We start from the raw sequence: 26,792 nt of genomic DNA, 5'->3' as shown, positions 1-26,792 counted from the left end.
GAGAGCCAAACAGGCGGCTCATTGCCGAAGCAAAGAAGAGATGGCCGGGATGGCCGAAGAGTTAAAGAGCGTTGCAGACCGTTGCAGACTTCTAGAGAAAGAAGACCTGGCGAGACAGACGAACCTAGAGAAGGCCGTTGCTGATGCCAAGGACGCGCGCTCTGCGATGAGAGCTGCAAAGGAGGAGCTGCGGCAGGCCGAACAGATTGCGGCTGGAAAGCCCTTTATGCTGCGAAGGAAATTTTGCGATCCGAAGTTTGCTCCGTTGGACCGGATGTGTAGTGTGGAGGATACCTATCTGGATTTGGCGGCGAGTACTGCTGATGCGACTGAACACTTTCGGGATCAAAAAGATCGCGAAGTGGAAAAGCTTTTCTGGTTGCAGTTTCACAATCCAGAGCGTCCACTTGCAGTGGACGATCGTTTGGCTCAATGGGCCGAACTGAATAGGTTGTCCGGAATCGCCATGAAGTATGTCATGGGTCATCTATGGCCGGGGAGATCGGAGCCGAATAGTTATTTCAGCTTGGTGCAGCAATTCCTTGACGCGGTGCCGCGTATTAATGCAATGAAGAGGTCAGCATTCGTAGAGGGTGCAAGGATGGCTCTTGCCCGTGTCAAGACATACTGGGCAGAGATGGAGACCACCGTTGTTGCGTCCCAAGATTCGGAAAAAAGCCGAGTACCCTACGAGCACTATTTTCAGGAAGTCCTTGAAGGCGCTTGTGTAATAGAGACGCAGTGCTCAAAAGATGCTATGTTATGATAGCATATGTAATTATAAAGTAATATTTTGATAAACTGTAGTGGCCTTTTTATACTTGTGCCTTCAAGTATTGGGAACACCTCCTGTGCGGCCGTTTTAAGATATATATCTTTACAATCTGAAAGATGGCAGTCGTTGGCTTCAGCCCCCACGCACATAGTGCGGGGGTGCTCGCAGAAGACGCATGTTCACACTTAACCCAACGTCTTGGTCCTACAAAGGAGGTGATAGCACAGCGGGCCAGGCAACCGGACTATAATGCTTTAACACTTTCACTTAGCCATAGGATCTTGACAGTGGGGCTATTTATGTAGCCCCTTGGTGGCGACTGTGCTTGCCCGAGTTCGGGGCGCGTGTGTGCCTGACCGGGAAGCGGCCCTTCGTTAAAGCGGAGGAATCCGATAGATTCCGATAGGTCATCGAGTGGCTGACCAGTCTGACGCTACATCATGACAGTCAGTTTTCGGCTTTCTCTACTGAGGTGCTCGCCCGGCCGAACCGGGGCACAATCGCAGTAGTTCTCCTGGTGCTACCTTAGCCGATAAAGCGGAGCGTAAGGTAGCCGAACTCAGGAGCCGAGCAACCCAACATTTGACCAAAGACATGATTCGGAGCTAATGCATATAATGCCAAAACTCGCGACGCCGAACACTCCCTAAGGTGTTCGGTCTTTATGAGTGCGGGCGAAACAACACTCAAGAAAGCCCCTAGTGTCCAGGTACGAGCAATAGTTCTGACGTGGCCACATGCCAATACGCCAGCCTCCTCCTTGGTTATATCGGAAAAAACCAGGGGATGTGTAGCAACAAGAGACAGTAAAAAAGGTTTACGCAGGGTCTTAATCTAAAAAGAATCCTTTAGGACGGGTCCCTATTGCACGTCTGCGCCTGTGTCTCCATTGTGCCGTATCCTGGACGGGCGCCGCACGGCGTTCATCTGTAAAAGAGAGGAACTGAGTTGAAAACGGGTCGTGCCGAACAAAAGTTTAAAATAAACAAAGTATAAAGTGAATTATATAAAATTGAGCTTTATTGTCTCTGCATGTAGCCCCTAGTGCGGGGGTATATGGCCACTAAGCCTGCATCAATGATGATTTTGTACCGAACTCGTCTATCCGCGTTCTTGGTCTTTAATGACCTATTTCGAAGTTTTTTGGCCGGCGAGGCCATTTTACTGTCGGGCTGTTAAAGCGGCCGCACAGTCCTCCGCTTGGGGGAGGCGCACTTTAGTGCTTCCCCTATAAAGAGATGATGCCTCGTGGACCGGGCATCTTAAGCGTGAGGGATGCATAATGCGGTATCGCGTTAAAGCGAGCGAAAGCTTCACGTCCCAGTAGTGCTTGATAGCGACTTGAGAACGGGACGATATGGAAGGTCAGCTTTTCGCAGCAGAAGTTATTGGCGGAGCCGAATATAACTTCGAGCCGGAGAAAACCCATACAATGGGTATCCGGACCAGGTGTTACCCCTTGAAAGGAGGTTTTGCTGCAGCGGATTCTTGCTGGGTTTATCCCCATGTGATGGATTGTATCCTGATATATTAGATTTAGTCCACTACCGCCGTCTATAAGGACATTTGAAAACCAGAGTCCGCCGATTATTGGATCGAGTATCAAGGCAGTCCAGTCTGCATTCTTGAGATTTCTAGAATAATCTAGCTGATCGAAGATGATTGGTTTTGACAACCAGTGGCGGGACCCTTTGGGGATAGGTCGTGTGGTGCGTGCCTTTATGGGCGCCGCATGTTTTGTTATGTGAAGTAAGTTCATTGTTTTTACTTCTTGTGGGAAGTTCTTTTGTTTCCTGGTGCTCTGCTTTTGGGGTTCGTCCTCGTCTTCGCTTGGTGTGTCGAGCCCCTTGTGTTCGGAATTGAGTCTGCCGGATTGTTTGAAAACCCAACAATCTCTGTGGGTATGGTTAGCAGGCTTCCCGGGAGTACTATGTATCTGACATATCCTGTCCAGGATTTTATTTAATTTGGATGGATCATCCATGTTATCCTGGAGGGGTGGTTTTGTCTGATTTTGTCGTGAGCCTTTAAATCCGGAATTAACTACCGTGCTCTTCGGACTTTTTTCCTTAGTCCGGCGACGGTCCTTGTTGCATCGTGGTTTTCCGGTTCCATCCCTAATTCGGATGTACTTGGGTCGCTGGGGCTGCACCTTGCCAACTAGCTGTCCTCTCCTGCACAAAAGCGGGTCATGAGGCTTGTTAGTGCGCCCATTGTTCTTGGCTGTTCTTGGCCGAGGTGTCTGGCGAGCCATTCGTCTCGGACGTTATTCCTGAAAGCTGCTAAGGCTTCAGCGTCCGGACAATCGACTATCTGATACTTTTTAGTGAGGAATCTATTCCAGAACTGCCGAGCTGATTCTCCGGGCTGTTGAGTTATGTTACTAAGATCGTCTGCATCCGGAGGGCGGACATAGGTCCCTTGAAAATTTTCTCGGAAAGCATCCTCGAGCTCCTCCCAGCTTCCAATTGTGTTTTCGGGAAGTCTTTTAAGCCAATGCCGGGCTGGCCCTTTAAGCTTAAGGGGTAAATATTTGATGGCGTGGAGATCATCTCCTCTGGCCATATGTATGTGGAGGATATAGTCCTTGATCCAGACTCCAGGGTCTGTTGTTCCATCATATGCCTCTATGTTGACGGGTTTGAATCCCTCTAGAAATTCATAGTCCAGAACCTCATCGGTGAAACATAGGGGGTGTGCGGTGCCCCCTGTATTTGGGTGTGCCGGATTCTAATGATGGCTTTATTGCATTGCTTACGAGAGCTTGCTTTCTTGGCCCATAAATGGACCTAACTGGGCCATGATGCGAATCCTTAGGTGGGTCGCATGCCGTTTTAAGTGCGGCACCGCTTGCCGCTTTATGGGGTCGTCTATCCGACCGTGTGGCTTTCTTATTTTTTGAATTCAAGGGCTCTAGGGCCTCTTCGTCGAATTCAGGCAGCAGCTTTCTTTTCGGATAGCTTTTAGTGCGGTGACCATCGCCGTATTTATCTGTGGTATTGATTACTTTGCTCCATCTAATCCGGAGTGCATCCTCCGCTGTTTTTAGCTTCCGCTTCTGCTTTTTCAGGCTGCGTGCAGTTGTAACGAGCCTTTTGTGGAGACTCTTCTGTTGTATGGGTTTATCTGGCGTAAAGTCGTCCAGAATGCCGTTTTCGCCGAGGGAGGGATGTTCGGTTTCTCTATCCGTGTTGCCCTGTTCGGACGGTTGCTCTGAGGCCTGCTCGTCGTCTACCGGCTCGTCCTGCTCTATGGCTGGGTTTTTACCGAGGGGGGGCTTGGGTCGGCGTTTACGCCGACGCTTTGATGTATCCATTCCATCCCCTTTTTCCTCGTTGTCGCTTCCTTTAGGGGTATCCATCATGTACACATCGTGAGATGGGGTAGCTGTCCAATGCCCTATGGGCGTTGGTTCATGGGTATCTCCTGCATCGTCATCCATGCTGTCGATGTCTATGGAGTCGAAGTTGAGCACGTCGTTTAAATTGTCGACAGTGGCTACAAAGTGGGTGGTGGGTGGGCTTTGAATTTCTTCATCGTCTGTATCCCATCCTTGCTGACCGTAGTCCGGCCAGGGCTCTCCTGATAAAGAGAGAGAGTTGAGAGAATTCAGGATGTCGCCAAAAGGCGAGTGCTGAAAGATGTCCACGGCGTTGAACTCCAGTATCGGCGCCCAATCGGATTCGATTGGCAGGGGCGTGGAGGGTTCGGAGTCCAGGGAGGAGTCCGGACCCTCGGAGTCACGGGTCATGCAGAGTGCGGGGCTGGCGTTCGGCTCGATCGCCTTTAAGATCGCAGCCCCTGAGGTGGCGTCCAACCGTTCATCCTCGATCGGTGCAATAGGCTCCGAGTTAAGGGTCGGAACCGGTGCGTGTGTGGCCTCCAAGACACTGTTCGGAGGCAGAGCTAGATCATGCCCCTCGAGATAGTGCGGCGCGCTAGGCCGTGGCTCGAACCCGTCGAAGATCAGGTCTCCGTGGATATCAGCCATGTAGTTTAAGCTTCCAAACCTGACTTGATGGCCAGGAGCGTAGCTTTCGATCTGCTCCAGGTGGCCAAGCGAATTGGCCCGCAGAGCGAAGCCGCCGAAGGCGAAGATCTGTCCGGGGAGAAAAGTCTCACCCTGGACCTCATCGTTGTTAACGATCAAAGGAGTCGTCGGGCCTAAAGGCGACGACACAGCGGAACTCACAATGAAAGCACCAATGTCGGTGTCAAAACCGGCGGATCTCGGGTAGGGGGTCCCGAACTATGCGTCAAGGCCGGATGGTAACAGGAGACAAGGGACACGATGTTTTTACCCAGGTTCGGGCCCTCTCGATGGAGGTAATACCCTACTCCTGCTTGATTAATATTGATGATATGGGTAGTACAAGAGTAGATGTACCACGAGGTCAAGGAGGCTAAACCCTAGGAGCTAGCCTATGGTATGATTGTTGTGTATGGAGTTGATTGTCCTACGGACTACAACCCTCCGGTTTATCTAGACACCGGATAGGGTTAGGGTTACAATGGTAGGAGATCTTGAATATCCGCATCGCCAAGCTTGCCTTCCACGCCAAGGAAAGTCCCATCCGGACACGGGACGAAGTCTTCAATCTTGTATCTTCATAGTCCAGGAGTCCGGATGAAGGTATAGTCTGGCTACCCGAACACCCCCTAATCCAGGACTCCCTCAACGACATTGCGATAAGATGCCATTTTCGGATCTTTGGCGTCAAACTCTCCATTTGTTTGGGATATTGCGAGGTTGGAGTCCCCACGCACCTCCAGGCATTGAATGCCCATGGAAACTGTCATCCGGAGACCATGTAACAGGGCCTCGTATTCGGCTGCATTATTGGAGTCTGTGTACAGTATTTGGAGTACATACTGGACTGTATCTCCGGTAGGAGACCTCAGGACGACGCCAGCCCCCAGACCGGCCAACATTTTAGAGCCGTCGAAGTGCATAATCCAATTGGAGTATGCACCATACTCTTTAGGGAGTTCGGCTTCTGTCCATTTGGCGACAAAATCGGCCAGTACCTGCGACTTAATAGCTCACCAAGGTTTATATGTTATGTCGAAAGGAAGGAGCTCAATGGCCCATTTGGCAATCCGGCCTATGGCGTCGCGGTTGTTTATTATGTAGTTGAGTGGTACTTCCGAGGCCACTGTAATTGAACACTCTTGAAAGTAGTGTCGTAGTTTCTGGGATGCCATGAATACCGCATACACTATCTTTTGATAATGCGGGTATCGTGATTTGCATGGAGTGAGGACAGTGGATACATAATATACCGGCTTTTGAAGTTGGAATTTATGTCCGTCCGCTTCTCGTTCGACGACGAGCACTGCGCATACGACTTGATGAGTCGCCGCTATATATATAGCAGCATTGGTTCGCCAATGTTTGGCGCGGCCAGGATTGGGTTGGTGGCCAGTATGGCTTTTATTTCTTCCAATCCGGCCGTGGCAGCATCCGTCCACTCGAAGCGTTCGGTGCGCCGAAGAAGGCGATAAAGCGGTAGTGCCTTTTCTCCTAATCAGGAGATAAAGCGGCTTAAGGCCGCAACACATCCAGTTAATTTCTGGATTTGCTTGAGGTCTGTTGGGATAGCCAACTGCGATAGGGCTCGGATTTTGGCCGGATTGAGCTTGATGTCGTATGTTCGGAGGTTGTCGAACGTGAGCCTCAAGTCGTCTATTAAAGAGTCGACGTGTCTGGTTTTAACGACCACATCGTCTACGTATGCTTCACTGTTTTGCCGATCCGCTTTTCGAGACATGTTTGAATCATGCGTTGATACGTTGCACCGGCGTTCTTAAGCCCAAACGGCATTGTGTTGAAACAGAAGGGGCCGTATGGCGTGATAAACGCCGTTGCGGCTTGGTCGGACTCCGCCATCTTGACTTGGTGGTAGCCGGAGTATGCGTCGAGGAAGCACAATGAGTCGTGTCCCACGGTGGCGTCAATAATTTGATCAATGCGGGGGAGGGGGAAGGGATCCTTTGGGCAAGCCTTATTGAGGTCTTTGAAATCGACGCATAGGCGGCAAGATTTGTCCTTCTTTGGTACCATCACCAGGTTTGCTAGCCAGTTCGGGTGTTTTATTTCTTTGATGAATCTGGCCTCCAATAACTTGGCTAGATCTTCTCCCATAGCTTGTCGCTTAGGTTCAGAGAAGTGCCGGAGAGTCTGCTTGACCGGGTTGAATCCTTTTAGAATGTTAAGGCTATGCTCGGCCAGCATGCGTGGGATTCCTGGCATATCTGATGGGTGCCAGGCGAATATATCCCAGTTTTCACGCAGGAACTCCCGTAGTGCGGCGTCCACAGTGGGGTTTAACTGTGCCCCAATTGAGGCTGTTTTGGTAGGGTCCCTTGGGTGGACTTGGAATTTGACTATTTTGTCCGCTGGTTTGAAAGAGGTGGACTTGGATCTCTTGTCGAGTATCACGTCATCCCTGTCCACGGTCGAGCGTAGCGCAGTTAACTCCTCTGCCGCGAGGGCTTCAGATAGTGCCTTGAGGGCCAGTGCGCTGTTTTGTTCTCGACGCGGAGCGCTATGTCCGGATCACTAGCTAGAGTGATAATTCCGTTGGGCCCAGGCATTTTGAGCTTCATGTACCCATAATGGGGTATGGCTTGGAAGATCGTGAATGCCTCCCGCCCTAGAAGGGCGTGGTATCCACTACTGAACGGGGCCACTTGGAATGTGATTTCTTCGGACCTGTAATTTTCCGGTGTGCCGAATACCACATCTAGTGTGATTTTCCCAGTGCAACGAGCTTCCCGACTGGGAATGATTCCTCTAAAGGTTGTGCTGCTTTGCTCAATGCGGTTCCAGTCTATTTCCATTTTTTGAAGAGTTTCTTCATAAATGAGGTTTAATCGGCTGCCGCCGTCCATGAGCACTTTAGTGAGCCGAAAGCCGTCCACAATTGGACTAAGGACTAATGCGGCTGGTACTCGGGCTGTTCAGAATTTAGGTTCGTCACTGGCATTGAAAGTGATAGCCGTGTCGCTCCATGGATTTATTGCTGCCACCTGGCAGATCTCGGCAAGGCTGCGGAGTGCTCGCTTGCGCCTATTATTTGAGGCGAATGTCTCGAAGACTGTTAAAACTGTATTGTAATCCACGGGATGTTGCTCCGCGGTGTTTTGGATGAGGAGATCCTCATCGCTCTTGGCAACCTGCCAGAGTACCCAACATGCTCTAAGGCTCTGTGTTGGTGTGGTATCCACCATACTGTGAATTTTGCAGGGTCCGTTTAGCTATCCCTCCAATATGGTTCCATGCCCTGTAGTGGGCTTTTGCTTTTTTGCAGTTGAATCGGGCGACTTACGAGGGTGCACCCTTTTAATTCGGACTGGGTGTTTGGCCAGAGCCGGATTATCCCAAAATTTTGTTTCGGTTTTCCAGGCACTTTCCATCGCGCAGTACTTCCGTACTATGGCCGCCAAATCAGCGAAGTATGCTATATTGTGGTGGCTTATGGCGTTAAGGATTCCCTTGTCCATGCAATTATTGCAGAAGAGTGAAATTGCATCTTCCTCGCGACAGTCCTTGACCTTGTTCATCACAAGGAGGAATCTGGCCCAATAGTGATGTACTGTTTCCTGGGGCTCTTGTCTGATGTGGGAGAGATTGCTTGTATCTGGGTGGGTGGGCCGATCTAAGTCCGGACCCTGACCCGGTCTGAGACCCAGGGGCATGGGAGTTTCCGATCTTGGAAGGTCGGGCTCCGGGATGTTGCCCGATAGTTCTGGCCCACTGCCTGATTCTGGGCTCAAGGCTTGGGCGATATCCTTCCGTAGACGGGTATCTGGCTCGGAGAGCTCTGGAATCCGGACATAGTTTGTACTCAAGATAGAGGAAGAATTTCCGCATTCACTACAGGAATCAGCTACTTTACAGTCTGCCACGGCGGACGGCAAAAGGCTCCGGCAAAGTAAGGTCTGGAAAACAGCTACTTTGCCGTCTGCTTTAGGCGGCTGATGGCAAAGGGGCCTTTGCCATCAGCAGCAGAGACGGCAAAGAAAGCAGACGGCAAAAATTGCGCTGTTAGTCCGTTAGGTGGCTAACGGCAGGCCTTTGCTGTCCGCCGCTCACGGCAAAATTTGTCCTGCCTTTGTCGTCCACCGTATGATGTCAGCTTGACGTCACTACACGGCAGGCCTTTGCCGTCCGCCGCTGACGGCAAATTTGTCCACCACCACTACCTGATGGGTGACCGGCGGAGAGTTAATCTCCCTTTGGTCGGGTTTAAGCCCGATCCGATCATAGTCCGTAGCGACTCCCAGAGCGGCGATGCGATCCAAGAGCTCGTTTAGGGAGGAGAGCTCTATTGGATCTATCTGCTCGGCAAGTTCCGAGCTGACGTGGAGGTCTTTTCGATGACCCGAGAAGTCATCATCGGCGCAGCAGCCGAACGGGCGGTCATGACGAAACCGCCTAGCCGGAGAGTCTGGCCGACAGCCAGGGCTCCCCTAGAGGTGACGCTGTCCTTGACAACGAGACGAGGCATCCTTCCTTATGGTGACGGCACAGTGGAACTCTCAATGAAAGCACCAATGTCGATGTCAAAACCGGCGGATCTCGGGTAGGGGGTCCCGAACTGTGCGTCTAAGGCGGATGGTAACAGGAGGCAGGGGACATGATGTTTACCCAGGTTCGGGCCCTCTCTATGGAGGTAATACCCTACTTCCTGCTTGATTGATCTTGATGATATGAGTAGTACAAGAGTTGATCTACCACGAGATCTATGAGGCTAAACCCTATGGTATGATTGTTGTTGTCGTGCGGACTAAACCCTCTGGTTTATATAGACACCGGAGGGGGCTAGGGTTACACAGAGTCAGTTACAATGGGAGGAGATCTTAATATCCGTATCGCCAAGCCTGCCTTCCACGCCAAGGAGAGTCCCATCCGGACACGAGACGAAGTCTTCAATCTTGTATCTTCATAGTCCAACAGTCCGGCGAAAGGATATAGTCCGGCTGTCCGGATACCCCCTAATCCAGGACTCCCTCACCATCCTTTCAAATAAAGAAGCTAACACGGAAGAACATGAAAATTTGGCATGACCATTGCTTAATATTGAATATATTGAGTACTAGAAATTTGATAAAACAGAAGTTAATCAATGTTTCACCAAAATGTTGGCACTCATTTCAAATCTCTATTGATGAGGAGTGACTTGGCTTTTGTCATATTTAGAGTCTAACCGATCCTAAAGAACTTCTATTATAGAAAAAATATTGCATTTTTTTCTATTATTAATTCATGGGGTTCCTACTTTTGATCCTAGGTCTAGAGATAGCGGCAGCGGCAGTCGAGGCGGACGATGGAAGTGGTGGTCGAGGCGGACGATGGCAGCGGTGGTCGAGGTGGATGATGGTGGCGGTCAGTGGTGAACAACGAGCAGATTCAGTGGCGGCGCGCATGATACGTCTTCGTCGTATCTACTTTTCCAAACACTTTTGCCCTTGTTTTGGACTCTAACTTGCATGATTTGAATGGAACTAACCCGGACTGACGCTGTTTTCAGCAGACTTTCCATGGTGTTATTTATGTGCAGAAACAAAAATTCTCGGAATGACCTGAAACTTCACGGAACGCCTATTTGGAAATAATAAAAAATCCTTGCAAAAGATGAAGACCAGGGGGCCCACACCCTATCCACGAGGGTGGAGGGCGCGCCTGCCCCCCTAGGGCGCGCCCCCTACCTCGTGGGCCCCCTGGATCTCCTCCGACCTCAACTCCAACTCTATATATTTGCTTTCGGGGAGGAAAAAATCAGAGAGAAGAATTCATCGCATTTTACGGTATGGAGCCACCGCCAAGCCCTAAAACCTCTCGGGAGGGCTCATCTGGAGCCCGTTCGGGGCTCCGGAGAGGGGGATTCGTCGCCATCGTCATCATCAACCATCCTCCATCACCAATTTCATGATGCTCACCGCCGTGCGTGAGTAATTCCATCGTAGGCTTGCTAGACGGTGATGGGTTGGATGAGATTTATCATGTAATCGAGTTAGTTTTGTTAGGGTTTGATCCCTAGTATCCACTATGTTCTAAGATTGATGTTCCTATAACTTTTCTATGCTTAATGCTTGTCACTAGGGTCCGAGTGCCATGATTTCAGATCTGAACCTATTATGTTTTCATGAATATATGTGAGTTCTTGATCCTATCTTGCAAGTCTATAGTCACCTACTATGTGTTATGATCCGGCAACCCCGAAGTGACAATAATCGGGACCACTCCCGGTGATGACCATAGTTTGAGGAGTTCATGTATTCACTATGTGCTAATGCTTTGTTCCGGTTCTCTATTGAAAGGAGGCCTTAATATCCCTTAGTTTCCCTTAGGACCCCGCTGCCACGGGAGTGTAGGACAAAAGATGTCATGCAAGTTCTCTTCCATCAGCACGTATGACTATATTCGGAATACATGCCTACATTACATTGATGAATTGGAGCTAGTTCTGTGTCACCCTATGTTATGACTGTTACATGATGAACCACATCCGGCATAATTTTCCATCACCGTTCCAATGCCTACGAGCTTTTCATATATTGTTCTTCGCTTATTTACTTTCCCGTTGCTACTGTTACAATCACTACAAAACACCAAAAATATTACTCTTGCTACCGTTACTTTTGTTACCGTTACCACTACTATCATATTACTTTGCTGCAGATATTAAGTTATCCAGGTGTGGTTGAATTGACAACTCAACTCCTAATACTTAAGAATATTCTTTGGCTCCCCTTGTGTCGAATCAATAAATTTGGGTTGAATACTCTACCCTCGAAAACTGTTGCGATCCCCTATACTTGTGGGTTATCAAGACTATTTTCTGGCGCCGTTGCCGGGGAGCATAGATCTATTCTTTGAGTCACTTGGGATTTATATCTGCTGGTCACTATGAAGAACTTGAAAGACGCTAAGACAACAATTTATCCCTAAACTACGAGGGGAGGTAAGGAACTGCCATCTAGCTCTGCACTTGATTCACCTTTTGTTTTGAGTAAGCTTGCGACACCTAAACCTGCTTCTGCTATTCATTCCGATATGATACTTATGATGAAACTACTTTTATGCTTGATACTACTGTGCCACTTAGTGAATTTCTTGATGAACAAATTGCTAGGGCTAGAGAGAAAGAAATTATTGAAACTGATTATATTGATGAAGACTTGCCTATTATTCCTGAGGGTTATGTTTTTGATAAAGAAGCTTCTTTAGCTATTTTAGCTTGCAAAGATAGATATGAGCTCAAGAGGTTATTAGCTAAATGGAATCAGCAATCTCTTATTGATAGAATGAAACCTGACCCTGCTTTTGCTACTTCACCTATCTGTGTTACCGATAAGGATTATGAATTCTCTATTGATCCTGATATAATTACTTTGGTTGAATCCGATCCTTTTCATGGTTATGAATCTGAAACTGTTGTGGGACATCTTACTAAATTAAATGATATAGCCACCCTGTTCACTAATGATGAGAAATCTCGCTACCTTTATATCCTTAAAATATTTCCGTTCTCATTAAAGGGTGATTCTAAGATATGGTTTAATTCTCTTGATCCTGGTTGTGTGCGTAGTCCCCAGGATATGATTTATTACTTCTCTGCTAAATATTTCCCTGCTCATAAGAAACAAGCTGCTTTGAGGGATATATACAATTTTGTGCAAATTGAAGAAGAGAGTCTCCCACAAGCTTGGGGGAGGCTTCTCAAGTTACTTAATGCTTTACCTGATCATCCTCTTAAGAAAAATGAAATACTTGATATCTTTTATAATGGACTAATCGATGCTTCCAGAGATTACCTCGATAGTTGTGTTGGTTCTGTTTTCAGGGAAAGAACACCTGATGAAGCTGAAATTCTATTGAATAATATGTTGACAAATGAAAATAATTGGACACTTCCTGAGCGAATTCCTGAGCCAATTCCTGATCCTATTTCTAAACCAACTCCGAAGAAGAGAGGTGTTCTATTTCTCAGTCCCGAAGATATGCAAGAGGCAAAGAAATGTATGAAAGAAAAGGGTATTAAAGCTGAAGAAATTAAGAATTTACCTCCTATTGAAGAAATACACGGTCTTAATTTACAGCCTGTTGAAGAAACATATGATCTTAGTCCATTACCTACTGAAAAACCTCATGGTCTTGATAACCCGACACATGTAGTAAAGGTAAATTCTCTCTATAGATACGATAAAGCTAAAATCCCTCCTACTAAAATTGCTAGCCAATGCTTGGATGAGTTTCATAACTTTATGGTTAAGTAAGAAGATTTCAATGCTTATTTTGGTAGACAATTAAAACAAAATGCCTATATGATTGAACACTTGGGTAATTACATGGCTGATGTTAAAAGTGAACTCATACTCATTACTAAACATGCTTCTATGGTTACCACTCAAGTAGAACAAGTACTTAAGGCTCAAAATGATTTGATCAAGGAAATGAATAGTAAGAAAAATGATTATGCTGTTAGAGTGGCTACTAGAACTGGTAGAATAACTCAGGAACCTTTGTATCCTGAAGGCCATCCTAAGAGAATTGAGCAAGATTCTCAGAGAAATAATATTGATGCACCTAGTCCTTCTAAAAAGAAGAAAAAGAAAAATGATAGGACTTTGCATGCTTCTAGTGAACCTATTGCTGAAACACCTGAGAATACAAATGATATATCTATTTCTGATGCTGAAACACAATCTGGTAATGAACATGAACCTAGTGAAAATGCCAATGATGATGTTCATGATTATGCTCAACCTAGTAATGATAATGATGTAGAAATTGAACCTGTGTTGATCTGGATAACCCACAATCAAAGAATCAACGCTATGATAAGAGAGACTTTGTTGCTAGGAAGCATAGTAAAGAAAGGGAACCTTGGGTTCAGAAACCCATGCCTTTTCCTCCAAACCATCCAAGAAAAAGGATGATGAGGATTTTGAGGGCTTTGCTGAAATGATTAGACCTATCTTTTTCTTATGCGATTAACTGATATGCTCAAAATGAATCCTTATGCTAAGTATATGAAAGATATTGTTACAAATAAAAGAAAGATACCGGAAGCTGAGATTTCAACCATGCTTGCTAATTATACTTTTAAGGGTGGAATGCCAAAGAAACTTGGAGATCCAGGAGTACCTACTATACCATGCTCCATTAAAAGAAACTATGTTAAAACTGCTTTATGTGATCTTGGAGCTAGTGTTAGTGTTATGCCTCTATCTTTATATCGTAGACTTGACTTGAATAAGTTGACACCTGCTGAAATATCTTTGCAAATGGCTGATAAATCAACTGCCATACATGTCGGTATTTGTGAGGACGTGCCTGTTGTAGTTGCAAACGTTACTATTTTAACGGACTTTGTTATCCTTGATATTCCCGAGGACGATAGTATATCTATTATTCTTGGAAGACCTTTTTTGAATACTGCAGGGGCTGTTATTGATTGCAACAAAGGCAATGTCACTTTTCATGTTAATGGTAATGAGCATACGGTACACTTTCCGAGGAAACAACCTCAAGTTCATGGTATCAACTCTATTGGAAAAATTCCATCGATTATATTTGGAGGTTTTGAATTTCCTCTTCCTACTGTCAAGAAGAAATATGATATCCTTATTATTGGGGATGTGCATATCCCCATTGAGGTAACATAGTGTTGTTCAAAATTTCTCCGATTCCATGTTAGTTGGAATGAGATTGTTAACAAGACATGATCAACCTTGTTAGTGGATTCCTTTTGATGAGCATGAGATGGATGAAACTAGAAGCACAACCTTCTGTACCTTCCTTGTACTTTCTGCTATTTAGTTGAAGTAAAGTAAAAATAGTATTTTCTGTCTGTTTTCTGAGTTATCTGTGCAATATAAAAATACCCTGAAAATAAAAGTTCTCCAAATGCCCTGAAAATGGAATATGATTTTTTCTAGAATATTTGAGAATATCTGGCACTGAGAACACAGCAGGAAGGGCAAGCACCTGGCCACGAGGGTGGAGGGCGTGCCCTACCCCCAGGGTGCGCCCCCTGCCTCGTGGGCCCATGGTGGCCCCCCTCCACTTATTCCTGCACCCATACACTCCTTCTTCCTCCCACAAACACCAATATCCAGCTCAAGCACGAGTTCTAGATCATTTTGCTGCGATTTTCGATCCCCTTGCTCAAAGCACCTCTCACAAAACTGCTTGGGAAGACTGTTCCTTGGTATGTGACTCCTCCATTGGTCCAATTAGTTTTTGTTCTAGTGCTTTATTCATTGCAAATTTGTGCTGCCTAGGTGACCATGTTCTTGAGCTTGCATGTCAAATTTATATGGTTCCAATTAGTTCTAATGCATGATAAAGGCTCTAGGCACTTGTAGGAGTAGTTGCTACCAATTTCATTGAGTTTGGTTTATTTTTGTTCGAGGTTACTAAAAATTTTAGAAATTTTTTCAGAGGAAGAAATATGCTTAGGAAAATGTTTCAAGGTGGTTCTTTAAGGAAGCAAGGACCCAGGCTTGCAATGCGTCATGCTGACGAGGAGCCACCAAGGGACGCTCCAGTGCGGCCCTGTGAATGGCCTTCAGAAAATTTTATGGATCGAGCGGGAATCAAGGAAGAATTTAACGCATATTTGCATAACGCCGATCTTGTGAGCTTTGAGGCAGACAAATGCCGCCAGTACCACTATCTCACTAGTACATTTGTGAGGACGTTTGAATTTTCATCTTCACGTAATTCTCCAACTGTCCTGTTTGATCTTTATGAAAAGTCTTATACCATGGACTTAGAGGGTTTTACTTCTACTTGCAAACTTCCACAATGGGGTAGTGTTAGTGAACCCCCTAAATCTGAATTTAGAAACTTTCTTGCTGGTATAATCGTTGGGGAATCTAGAGATATAGCACAAGCTACCATAGGGAGCATCCATTTTCCTGCTATACATTATTTTGCTCTTTTCATAGGTAGATGCATAAATGGTAAAGATGAAGCATGTCACATGTGTGTCCTTGATCTCAGTATTCTTAGGAGTGTTGTGTTAGGAGACCAAACTTATAACTTGGGAGCCATTGTTGCACGTAGGTTGCATAATAATAGATTTAATGGAGATTTCTTTGGTGGAATTTATGCATCCCGCTTAGCTGATTTTCTTGGTGTGGACGTTCGTGAGGATGACATTGAGTTGCCTCCTACTTATTTAGACTATAATTTTATGGTCTACCACCAGTTTGTGGAGAGGAATGAATCACCTCTCCGTTATCGCTTAATGTTTGATAGACGTCATGCTTTCCGTATTACTCTCCCTGCTCCTGCCTTCTTTGACTATCAGGCAAAAGGAAGACATTTTATCACCCGAGAGGAGGCAGATGAGTACGAGAGGAGGGCGGAGGCAGCTCGCCGCCACGCTGCCGCTCAGGAGGCAATAATTGTCGTAGCTTAGTACGACCCCAGCTACACCTACGGGTATCCGCCAGGCCATCCTTGGCAATAAACCAACTTAGGCCGAAAGCCTAAGCTTGGGGGAGTACGTATTTCCCACCGACATTACATTCATGTTCACACACTCATTGCTAGATGTCGGTGATCATACTCTTTCACTGTAATATCCATGCTAGTTTATTTTCTTTTTCTTGCTTTCTTCTTGTATGTTTGTTAAACCTTAAGAAAATCAAAAAAAATTAGTGTAGTTTTTAGTTAGTTTACTTTTCTTGCTATAGTAGTAATAATTAAAAACTAAACCCAAAAATATTTCCCGTTCTTCTTTTGCTTGTTGGGAGCTTTCCCGTGTAAATAGTTTTTATTTCTTTTCTTTTCTTTTGGGGGTCGATAGGAGAAGACCATGATTAAATTGTTGAAGTGGCTCTTATATGCATTATTGTTGATTTAACCAAGAGCCCATATTGCCTTGTCTTCTCCTGTTTATTGAATGCTCGCAGATTCCAGCTTATCCAATGCATGTGCACTCTTATTATTATTCACATCGTTCGGTCGTGCAAGTGAAAGGCAATTATGACGATATATGATGGACTGACTGAGATGAGAAAAGCTGGTATGAAGTCGACCTCTCTTGTTTTTGTAAATATGATGAGTTCATCGTTTCTGATTCAGCCTATTATGAATAAACATGTTTGCAATGACAATTAGAGATCATAGTTGCTTATGCCATACTTGATTAGCTATGAGTTATAATGGTTTACCTTGCATGCCAACATGCTATTAAAATGGTTGTGATGTGGTATAGTGGGGTGGTATCCACCTTTGAATAATTTAAGTGACTTGACTTGGCACATGTTCACACATGTAGTTGAAACAAATCAACATAGCCTTCACAATATTTATGTTCATGGTGGATTATATCCTACTCATGCTTGCACTCAATGTTTATTAATTTTAATGCATGTTCATGACTATTGTCACTCTCTAGTTGGTCGCTTCCCAGTCTTTTGCTAGCCTTCACTTGTACTAAGCGGGAATACTGCTTGTGCATCCAATCCCTTAAACCCCAAAGTTATTCCATATGAGTCCACCATACCTTCCTATATGCGGTATTTACCTGCCGTTCCAAGTAAATTTGTATGTGCCAAACTCTAAACCTTCAAATAAACATTCTGTTTTGTATGCTTGAATAGCTCATGTATCAACTAGGGCTGCCCTTATCTTCCATGTTAGTGTTGGGGAACATAGTAACTTCAAAAAATTTCCTACGCACATGCAAGATCATGGTGATGCATAGCAACGAGAGGGGAGAGTGTTGTCCATGTACCCTCGTAGACCGAAAGCGGAAGCGTTAGCACAAAGCGGTTGATGTAGTCGTACGTCTTCATGATCCGACCGATCAAGTACCGAACGCACGGCACCTTCGAGTTCAGCACACGTTCAGCCCGATGACGTCCCTCGAACTCCGGTCCAGCCGAGTGTTGAGGGAGAGTTTCGTCAGCATGACGGCGTGGTGACGATGATGATGTTCTACCGACGCAGGGCTTCGCCTAAGCACCGCTACAGTATTATCGAGGTGGACTGTGGTGGAGGGGGGCACCACACACGGCTAAAAGATCAAACGATCAATTGTTGTGTCTATGGGGTGCCCCCTGCCCCGTATATAAAGGAGCAAGGGGGGGAGCGGCTGGCCTAGAGAGGGGGCACGCCAGGAGAAGTCCTACTCCTACCGGGAGTAGGACTCCTCCCCTTTTCCTTGTTGGACTAGGAGAGAGAGGGGAAAGAGGTGGAGGAGAAGAAGGAAGGGGGGTGCCGCCCCCCTCTCCTTGTCCTATTCGGACTAGGGGGGAGGGGCGCGCGGCCCTTGCCCTGGCCGCCTCTCCTCTCTTCCACCAAGGCCCACTAAGGCCCATTAAGTCCCCGGGATGTTCCGGTAACCTCCCGGTACTCCGGTAAAATCCCAATTTCACCCGGAACACTTCCGATATCCAAACATAGGCTTCCAATATATCAATCTTCATGTCTCGACCATTTAGAGACTCCTAGTCATGTCCGTGATCACATCCCGGACTTCGAACAACCTTCGGTACATCAAAACATATAAACTCATAATATAACTATCATCGAAACGTTAAGCGTGCGGACCCTACGGGTTCGAGATCTATGTGGACATGACCGAGACATGTCTCCGGTCAATAACCAATAGCGGAACCTGCATGCTCATATTGGCTCCCACATATTCTACGAAGATCTTTATCGGTCAGACCGCATAACAACATACGTTGTTCCCTTTGTCATCGGTATGTTACTTGCCCGAGATTCGATCGTCGGTATCTCAATACCTAGTTCAATCTCGTTACCGACAAGTCTCTTTACTTGTTTCCGTAATACATCATCCCGCAACTAACTCATTAGTTGCAATGCTTGCAAGGCTTAAGTGATGTGCATTACCGAGAGGGCCCAGAGATACCTCTCCGACAATCGGAGTGACAAATCCTAATCTCTAAATACGCCAACCCAACAAGTACCTTTGGAGACACCTGTAGAGCACCTTTATAATCACCCAGTAATGTTGTGACGTTTGGTAACACACAAAGTGTTCCTCCGGTAAACGGGAGTTGCATAATCTCATAGTCATAGGAACATGTATAAGTCATGAAGAAAGCAATACCAACATACTAAACGATCGTGTGCTAAGCTAACAGAATGGGTCATGTCAATCACATCATTCTCCTAATGATGTGATCCCTTTAATCAAATGACAACTCATGTCTATGGTTAGGAAACTTAACCATCTTTGATCAACGAGCTAGTCAAGTAGAGGCATACTAGTGACACTCAGTATGTCTATGTATTCACACATGTATTTTGTTTCCGGTTAATACAATTCTAGCATGAATAATAAACATTTATCATGATATAAGGAAACAAATAATAACTTTATTATTGCCTCTAGGGCATATTTCCTTCAGTTAGGCGGGTTATTCTCAACAGGAGTGGACTCCGCTCCTCATTCACGAGAAAATGGCTGGTCTCCGGGATGCCCAGTCCCATGCTTTATGCAAACTAAATCAAAATAATTGCAACACAAAACTCCCCCGGGACTGTTGCTAGTTGGAGACACTCGTTGTTTCGAGCAAGTCATGGATTGATGCTTATGGTGAAGGGGGAGTATAAACTTTACCATTCTGTTTGGGAACCGCCTATAATGTGTGTAGCATGGAAGATATCACCATCTCTTAGTTGTTATGTTGACGATAAAAGTATGCTGCTCAAAATATTATTTATCTCTATTTCAAAACCCAGCTTTGGCACCTCTACAAATCCCTGCTTCCCTCTGTGAAGGGCCTATCTATTTACTTTTATGTTGAGTCATCACCCCCTTATTAAAAAGCACTAGTTGGAGAGCGCAGCTGTCATTTGCACTCATTACTATTAATTTATATTGGGTATGACTATGACTGGATCTCTTTTACCATGAATTAAAATGTCTAGTCAGTCCTTGATCTTTAAAGGTGCTCTGTATTTATGTTTTGCGGTCTCAGAAAGGGCTAGCGAGATACCGTCTTGTTATATCGTATTATGATTGTTTTGAGAAAGTGTTGTCATCCGAGATTTATTATTATGGCTTGCTAGTTGATTATGCTATTGATATGAGTAAACATGAGACCTAAGAGTTATTGTGAATGTGGTTAGTCATAATCTTTGCTGAAAACTTGAATGCTGGTTTTACATATTTACAACAACAAGAGCAAACATAGTTTTTAAAAGTTTTTCTTTATCACTTTCAGTTTGTCAACTGAATTGCTTGAGGACAAGCAAAGGTTTAAGCTTGGGGGAGTTGATACGTCTCCGTCGTATCTACTTTTCCAAACACTTTTGCCCTTGTTTTGGACTCTAACTTGCATGATTTAAATGGAACTAACCCGGACTGATGCTGTTTTCAGCAGACTTTCCATGGTGTTATTTATGTGCAGAAACAAAAGCTCTCGGAATGACCTGAAGCTTCACGGAACGTCTATTTGGAAATAATAAAAAATCCTTGCAAAATATGAAGACCAGGGGGCCCACACCCTGTCCACGAGGGTGGAGGGCGCGCCCCCTACCTCATGGGCCCCCTGGAGCTCCTCCGACCTCAACTCCAACTCTATATATTTGCTTTCAGGGATAAAAAATCAGAGAGAAGAATTCATCGCGTTTTATGATACGGAGGCGCCGCCAAGCCCTAAAACCTCTCGGGAGGGCTGATCTGGAGTCCGTTCGGGGCTTCGGAGAGGGGGATTCGTCGCCATCGTCATCATCAACCATCCTCCATCACCAATTTCATGATGCTCACCGTCGTGCGTGAGTAATTCCATCATAGGCTTGCTGGACGGTGATGGGTTGGATAAGATCTCTCATGTAATCGAGTTAGTTTTGTTAGGGTTTGATCCCTAGTATCCAGTATGTTCTGAGATTGATGTTGCTATGACTTTGCTATGCTTAATGCTTGTCAATAGGGCCCGAGTGCCATGATTTCAGATCTGGACCTATTATGTTTTCATGAATATATGTGAGTTCTTGATCCTATCTTGCAAGTCTATAGTCACCTACTATGTGTTATGATCCGGCAACCCCGAAGTGACAATAATCGGGACCACTCCCAGTGATGACCATAGTTTGAGGAGTTCATGTATTCACTATGTGCTAATGCTTTGTTCCGGTTCTCTATTAAAAGGAGGCCTTAATATCCCTAAGTTTCCGTTAGGACCCCGCTACCACGGGAGGGTAGGACAAAAGATGTCATGCAAGTTCTTTTCCATAAGCACGTATGACTATATTCGGAATACATGCCTACATTATATTGATGAATTGGAGCTAGTTTTGTGTCACCCTATGTTACGACTGTTACATGATGAACCGCATCCGGCATAATTTTCCATCACCGATCCAATGCCTACGAGCTTTTCATATATTGTTCTTCGCTTATTTACTTTCCCGTTGCTACTGTTACAATCACTACAAAACACCAAAAATATTATTCTTGCTACCGTTACTTTTGTTACCGTTACCACTACTATCATATTACTTTGCTACTAAATACTTTGCTGCAGATATTAAGTTATCCAGGTGTAGTTGAATTGATAACTCAACTGCTAATACTTGAGAATATTCTTTGGCTTCCTTGTGTCGAATCAATAAATTTGGGTTGAATATTCTACCCTCAAAAACTGTTGCGATCCCCTATACTTGTGGGTTGTCAGCGCACTACACCACGACATCACAATAATGACATGCATCTGTTGGTATAAGTGTACATTGCCGACACTTTATCTATTCGTCACAATACCAACACACTAATTGTTGATGTTGTTCTCGTCTTTCGATGATCTGTCTTTCGGCAATGGATGACCGCTTTGCGGACATACTATGTGTCGGTATAAGTTTTTTGCTATTAGATTATGTGTCGCTATTGATTTGTGATAGAAATACTGTCGGCGTATGTTTGGCCGTGGCCCACTTATTTTGGGCCACACGGGAAGATCCTACGGCGTCAGCGGCCGGCGAAAGAGTGGAGGCGAACGGCGAGCAAATCATGCGGTGTCAGCGGCTGGCTAGCAGATTCAATGGCGGTGCGTGTCCAAGGACGGCGGCGGCGGCGGGCGAGGCGCACGACGGCGCGGAAGGGGGAGAGGGGGAGAGAAACTGACAAAGTGAGGGCAGAACGAGTGGGAACCAAAAAATAGATGCACAGCGGTTCGGCGCGAAGCATCAATAGCTGTGGCGGGCATACAAGTGCGCCCGCCACCGCAAATATCATTAAAATGTGGATGGGGTTGGTGCGGCTTGCTAATCTATAGTTGTGGTGGTCATTGTAAGCAACCCGTCACAACTAATGGAGTACCAGAGGCGGGCGTTGTTGAGCCGGAGGACTTATTTTGAAGGTTCTACATGTGAAGGGCCCAAACTAGTGCCCGCCACTGATCTGCCTTTAGCTGTGGCGGGCTCTCCCTATCACCCGTCACATATCTTTTTGGAAAATAACTGTGGGGGTGCCCCACCTCGCCCGCCATTCGTTGGGGTTCACCTATAAGCCCTTTCCTAGTTATGTTACCTAGATGTAATTGTTATTGTTCCTCCGTAGTATCAATGTTTGGGTCAAAAGAATGTATAAGGTGGTTGCCAAGTTCCTCGATACCACCTTCGATCTGTCCGTCTTTAGGTGCGTCAGGCATGACATACTTTTTCCAATCAGGAACAATAGCTTCATTGAGATTTGATGCCGGTGGTTTATTATACACTCCTATGAACTGGGATCAACAATGCCCAGAGATAATTTATCTTTGTTCCATGACCATATATATTAGTCTTCCAATTTTCAGTGTCCAGGTAGTCAATCAGTATGAGTTCGTGAGGGACACGAATCGAGCTAAATCCAACATGATAACAAAAATATCTAGCATCAAATCCAGTAACATGTGCATGGTCGAAGAACAAATACATGTGTACACTAACACGTGTGTGTGATGGACTCGGAGATATTTACCCGTCTATGAAGATCCAACCCAATCAACTGTAATTAAAAACAGGACTGATGCAAATCGACACATTCATGCACACACCCAACCCGAGAACGTATCCCATGCAACGGTTGAACTAGTGCAACGGATGCACCGATGGATTCTGGTCCATTGGATAGCGAATAGATGGGACGGATTTATGACAATCAGGGCTGTCGGTACATTTTATGTTTTGGACCTTGCAGAATCATTGAATTGCGTAAGTAGTCCTCAACAAACATACCTTCTCTTCCCCATCTCCTGTTCCTCTGTCCGTGGCTTTCTGTACCAAGTTGTCGAGCTGTCAATCTGTGATCCATGGTGTGCGGCAACCACCTTTGGTGCGACTGCTATTCCTCTACACGACGGTGCTGGTTAGGGCTTGGCGCTGCCGACGGTACACGCTTTTGCTTTGGCATCGCCGCCGGCGTCGCCGTTGCGGGCTACGATTCGATGTGTTAATTTTTTTTTTGAGGTCAAAAGCAACGCTTTATAACTTAACGGTGCTCGGGCAAATCGCTCGAGGCACGAGCAGCCACTTGGGCTGGTACATCAGACCCCCAGTTCATGACATGGTCTACTGGATACAACCGGCTAATATTGGCTAATTCATGCGCTACAGCATTGGCACTACGACGACATACAGATATCTTATGCTGAGAGAACCACATCTTCAGCTGGTACTTCGTGTCCTCGATCACAGCCGCGTACGCTGACGAGTCGGCCTTCTGGAAATCCATGGCTTCCATTAGTAGTTGCGAGTCTGTTTCAAAGATGACCCTCAGGCAGCCCAGGTCAGCTGCAAGGGCTACAGCGTTGGACAATGCTGCAACTTCCGCCGCAAATGCATCATGTATGTGGTCCTGTCTGCCAGCCCTTGCTGCTATAATACTCCCGGCCGAGTCTCTCGCCACAGCGCCCCATCCAACATGCCCTTCACCTGGGACAATGGACCCATCCGCATTGATTTTCAGCATGTCATCAGGCGGGATAGTCCACTTGTCCGGAAACTTTCTTCGGTGGGTTAAGATAGACTTGCATATATTCCATGACTGCAGTGCGTGTCCGCCTTGCAATCTCCGCTGCTGACGCAGCTAGCTCCCCTTTCCTTAGCTTGTTGCGTACACTCCACCAGTGCCACCAGAAGGTTAGAATATGCATGCGTTTCTTCTCATCTAGCCCCCACACATAGTCCATCATTGCATGCAGGGACAAGATTTGTTCCAGCTCAATCCTTTCTTTCTCCAACGCTAGTTCCCTCCAGCCCTCCTTCACTGCCTTGCATTTGATAAATAGGTGAGCCCCATCTTCGTCCGCCCGTCCACAGAATAAGCAGCGTGTGCTTTCCACTTTCAGTCCGCGTTTCTGCAAGTTTGTTAAGAGGGCTAGGGACTCATGTTTAACTCTCCACGCGAACATTTGCACATTCCTGGGGCATGGTAATTTCCAGATTCTCTTCCATGAGGTGTCCTGGCAAGTGTCCAGATTCCCAGCCACATGAGTGCTCATCCCCTGCCCTCCGTTCTTCCTCTGCCTTGTTAACTCGACGTATAATTTATATGCACTTTTGACTGAGTGAGCCTCTTTGCTATCAAACTGCCAGGCGATAAAGTCTTGTACACCATCCCGCAGCGGTATCTGGAGTATTAGACGTGCATCATCCGCCCAGAACGTGTCCCGTACAAGCTGCACATCCCATTGACCTGTTACTGGATCGATCAGATCGCTGACCCTTTCCAACAAGTTATTTCCCCTCGGTGTGATAACAGTTCGTGACCAAGGGCGAGGTATCGAGGGGTCAGACCAGATTTTTACATCAGCGCCGTCTCCTATACGCCATATATATCCTTCACGCACAAGCTGCAACCCCTGCAATAAACTTCGCCAAGCATACGAAATACCATCCTTAGCCTCCGCAGCTAATGCATGGGAGTGGGGGAAGTATCGAGCTTTGAGGAGTCGGCCGCATAATGTATCTTGTTGTTGTATAAGTCTCCAGGCCTGCCTAGACAACATTGCTACGTTGAAACTGTGCATATCCCGGAACCCAAGGCCCCCTTTCGCCTTCGGCATGGTGAGCTTGTCCCATCCGATCCAGTGTATCGTGTTTTCTTTATCTTGTTGACTCCACCAGTAGTTGCCGATCATGGAGCTAATCTCGTGGCAGAAGCCCTTGGTGAGATCAAAGCAGGACATAGCGATAGTAGGGATGGCTTGCGCGACGGCAGTCACAAGTGCTTCCTTCCCTGTTTTCGCGATGAGTTTCTCCTTCCACCCATACACCTTGCCTGCAATAGCCCCTTTCACGTATGCAAAAGCTTTCCGTCTAGAGCGTCCCACATGCACTGGGAGTCCCAGGTATTTCTCATTCCAGGACTCGTTGTGTATCCTTAGCGCATTCTTAACTGTGTTCCGCTCGGCCGCTGGGGTATTAGGGCTAAACATCACCGCTGATTTTTCCACATTGATGTACTGTCCTGAGCACGCCTCATAAATGTCCAGCACTTCTCTCAGGCTGGTGGCTTCCTCTATGTTTGACTTCAGAAGCAAAACAGAATCATCGGCGAAGAGCAGATGGGATACTGCAGGTGCTGTTCGGCATATTTCGACACCACTGATCCGTTTTTCTTGTTCTGCAGCATGAAGCGGTGCCGACAGTCCTTCGGCGCAGATGACGAACAGGTACGGCGACACCGGGTCGCCTTGGCGTAGACCTCTGGACGGGCTGAATTGTTTAGTGAGTTCTCCATTAACTTTAATCTGATAGCGTACTGTTGTGACACACTTCATTATTAGATCAACCCAAGAGCGACTGAACCCTAGCTTCACAAGCATCTCCCGCAGGAAGTTCCACTCGACTCGATCATACGCCTTACTCATGTCCGCCTTGACGGCTGCATAGCTTTCTTTCCCCTTTTTTCTGTTCAGCAAGAAGTGGGAGAGCTCATAGGCAACCAACACATTGTCGGTGATCAGCCGCCCCGGGACAAAAGCACTTTGATTCTCAGAGATTATCTCAGGCATAATAAGTTTAAGGCAGTTCGCAATCACTTTGGACACCAACTTGTACAGCACATTGCAAAGGGAGATCGGTCGCAAGTCCTTGATTCTCTTTGGGTTCTTTGTTTTCTGAATCAGCACAACAACGGTGTCGTTCCACCCGTCTGGGATGTCACCTCCATTTAGGACAGCAAGCACCTCCTCAACAATGCGATCACCCATAAAGTGCCAATGCTGCTTGTACACAATGGACGGCATCCCGTCCGGCCCTGGAGCCTTGAGATTTCCGATATGATCTAGGGCTGCTTTCACTTCTTCTCTGGTGAACTCCAAGTCAAGCATGGCCTGCATGTTACTAGTAATGCGCGGCTGCACACGACTGATAAGTTCTTGCATATGATCACCCGAGAATTGTGTTGTGAAGACACCCTAAAAAAAGAGCGCACATAGTTAGTCAGCCCCTCCCCTTCCTTCACCACCTCCCCATCCTCCTTAACCAACTCCTTCACCCTATTCGACTTCTTCCTTGCCGATGCATACGCCATGAAATAACGGGTACTCCTGTTTCCATCTTTCAACCAAGTGATATGAGTCCTTTGCTTGACCTTGGTGTTCTTCTTATCTTCCAGGTCTCGTACCACACATCTCAGCTCGGCTTCCTCTCTAAACTTCTGCTCGGTAACAGGCGCCCTCATGCACCTTTCTAGGTCAGCGCGAGCCTTCCTCAATCTTCCCTCCAATTCCCCCACAACCTCCTTCTGCCACTTCACCATTCTGCCCGCTACATTCCCCATGACACCTGCTACCCCTCCACTACCCTGTAGCCAACCTTCCTCCCATGCTCCTTGAATCTCCTCGCTGCACCCTGCTTCTTGCAACCACCATGCTTCGAACCGGAACCCGCGGTCCCCCCTGCTTCCATCTCTTTTATTACCTTCTGTGCATACGATAATCGGCCGGTGATCAGAGTGGCGTGGATTTCCATTTACTACACGGAACTCCGGGAATGCTTCACACCAACTTTTTTTTGCTGTTGCACGGT

This window comes from Triticum dicoccoides, unplaced genomic scaffold (genome assembly GCF_002162155.2).
Source record: "Triticum dicoccoides isolate Atlit2015 ecotype Zavitan unplaced genomic scaffold, WEW_v2.0 scaffold23369, whole genome shotgun sequence".
NCBI classification, from domain to species: Eukaryota; Viridiplantae; Streptophyta; class Magnoliopsida; order Poales; family Poaceae; genus Triticum; species Triticum dicoccoides.
This window is presented reverse-complemented; position numbering follows the sequence as displayed.